Consider the following 2,968-nt stretch of genomic DNA (forward strand, 5'->3'; position numbering starts at 1 on the left):
TTGAATGAATAGACTTTAGGAATTGTATTCCATTGTTTAGTTGGTTAAAGGAATAGAAATGTAATAGGTTTTAAAGACATAAATACCCTTATACAATAATAATAATAATAATAATAATAATAATAATAATAATAATAATAATAAAGGACAACTCATATATAAACAAAATAATAATAATAATAATAATAATAATAATAATAATTATTATTATTATTATTATTATTTGTGTGTGTGTGTGTGTATATATATATATTGATAGCTAAAAATTATAATTAATTAAATATATACATTTATATAATACATTATATTTATTAAATATAAATATTAAATAATGTACAAAGGGTATTTTTGATATTTATACTATAAAAGCTATTCCCAAGAGCATGGGAATAGCTAATACCAAACCCCCCCCCCCCTTCCCCCCCAAGGAATGGCTATTCCCTTTACAAATGTAATAGCTCATTCCTTGGAATGTCATTCCCATGATAAAATGAACAAAACAAACAATGGAATAGGTCATTCCAAGGAATGCTATTCCATTCATAACATATTCCATGAACCAAACATGCCATTAGGGTATGTTTACTTCCGTTCTCTGTTTTCTATTCTCTATTTTTAAAAAAAGTTACTTAGATGGTGCGCATCAGGCAAACAGAAGCGTCCAGCTAGTATAGCCCTACTCTCTAGGGGTGGGCAGTTCGGTTCGGTTTTACCTAACCGAATCGTACCGAACCGAACCGAAGTGGTTTCGGTTCGGTATAAACCGAAAGAACCGATCGGTACTTACTGTAGAGAAACCGAACGGTTCGGTTTTTTACTGAATCGAACCGAAAACCGTTCGGTTTTTTTTTTATTATATATAATAAATAAATAAATATTAAATAATAATAATTAATAACCCCTCAACCCTAACGCATGCAAAGTGCAAACAATCAAACAGATACGTGATACGTCGACCCCTCGAGTGTTTCTGGCTCTATTCTTGCTCAGTCTAACTCTCCTCAACTCTTCTCTACAATTTGGATTGTTATGTTAATTTTGTGTTTGAATTGTTTGGTTGTTATGTAATATTTATATTTTAGACTTTCGATTATGTTGAAAATTAGTAAATGTTGAAAATTGAACATCCTAAACCGAAACCGAACCGTTTCATACCGAACCGAACTTTATTGTAAAACCGAATGATATCATTTTTTGTAATACCGAAATACCGAAAAAAAAAAACCGAATCGAATCACGAAGTGCCCACCTGTACTACTCTCATTGACTTTTATATACTCTGTATTTTAGTAGATATGGAGTAGTAGATAGATATGAAAATACTATTTGTGCTTTCAAAATCTACTCCCAACTTGTAGGGTCCGTTTACTTCTGTTCTTTGTTTTCTATTCTCTATTAAAATAAAAAGTTACCTAGATTGTGCGCATCATGCAAAAAAAGCGTCCAACCGATATAGCACTACTCTCATTGACTTTTATATACTCTGTATTTTAGTAGATATGAAGTAGTAGATAGATATGAAAATACTACTTGTGCTTTCAAAATCTACTTCCAACTTTTAGGGTCTGTTTACTTTCGTTCTCTATTTACTTACGTTAATATATTTCATATTTTTGGTATAGCCCTACTCTCATCGACTTTTATATACTCTGTATTTTAGTAGATATGGAGTAGTAGATAGTGATGGGTAAATACCCCAGGGACTACTGTAGAAATATAATGTATAGTCCGGGTATTGTTGTACCCTTAAAAGGTCGGGTGTCCCTTAGAAATTGTTAAGGGTCAAATGTAATATTATATTCCTGAAGGGTCAGGTCCTATTTCTATATAAAGGACCTGACCCTCCTTGTATTGGGATGGGGAAAATGCATGGATCACTTTGATCCTTTCATCATGTCCATCCTTCACTCTCTCTCTCTCGTTCTTGGCTCATCTTCTCCAGGGAGGAAACCATAGCTTTCCTCCCCAAGCATACACACTCCATACACTACATCATACACAATCAAACACACGTGGTGTAAATCCGTACCCCCGTTTACATTTACACCATCATTGGCGCCGTCTGTGGGGAATGCGACGAAATGCCGTGTTCCTCTAATCACCATCCTCAAGCACCATCAACAACAACAAAAACGAATTACGAACCAAACGCCGGCGACCGTGACCGAAAACTTTTTCCAATGCATGCGCTCGACACGGGGAAAGATTGTCCTCTCCAGCTCCAGTCCGGGCGAGAATGAAAAAGAAGAAGAAGTGCACTAACACCGGCCACCGGCCTCCGCCGACACTGCCATCAACCGTCGGACATCGTGGTTAGCTATCAGTCAAAGAAGAAGAAAAACGAAGGGAAATTACAGCATACCGCAACCCTTCACTACCGTTCGCAATCTCGACCTCCTGCTTATGATACCCTTCACTACCGTTCGCAATCTCGACCTCCTGCTTATGATAGATCGGAGAATGAGAAGACGAGCAGCGACGACGAGCCATGGTTCTCCGGTCCGACAACAGCATAAGCGAACGCCATCTTAGCCGCCACAACCGCCCTCTCTACTGCCGGCGACGTCCTCTCCTCTCCCGCGAGCGGTCTAGCTCTCCCACTCCCGACGCCCTTGATGAAGAAGGAGATGGAAGGAGCCAAGGTCGCCGGTAGACACCACCGGAAGGATATGCAATCGCCGGCGACGTCTCTCTCTGGTGTGAAGAAGCAAAACGAAGATGACAGAACTGTTTTCCTCTTCTTCATAATTATTCTTCTTCATTATTATTATTATTATAATAATAATATTATTATATGTATATATTATATAGTGGGGAACAATGCTCCCACTAACTTATTATCATTTAAAAAAAAAAAAAAAAAAAATAAAAGCAAAAGTAGCAGCAGCTTTCGGCTGCTACTTTGCATAAAGTGGGGGACTTTGTCCCCACGATATATTTTTAAATTAAAAAAAAAAAGTTTGTAATT

The sequence above is a fragment of the Ipomoea triloba genome, chromosome 9 (assembly GCF_003576645.1).
Source record: "Ipomoea triloba cultivar NCNSP0323 chromosome 9, ASM357664v1".
In the NCBI taxonomy this organism is placed as follows: domain Eukaryota; kingdom Viridiplantae; phylum Streptophyta; class Magnoliopsida; order Solanales; family Convolvulaceae; genus Ipomoea; species Ipomoea triloba.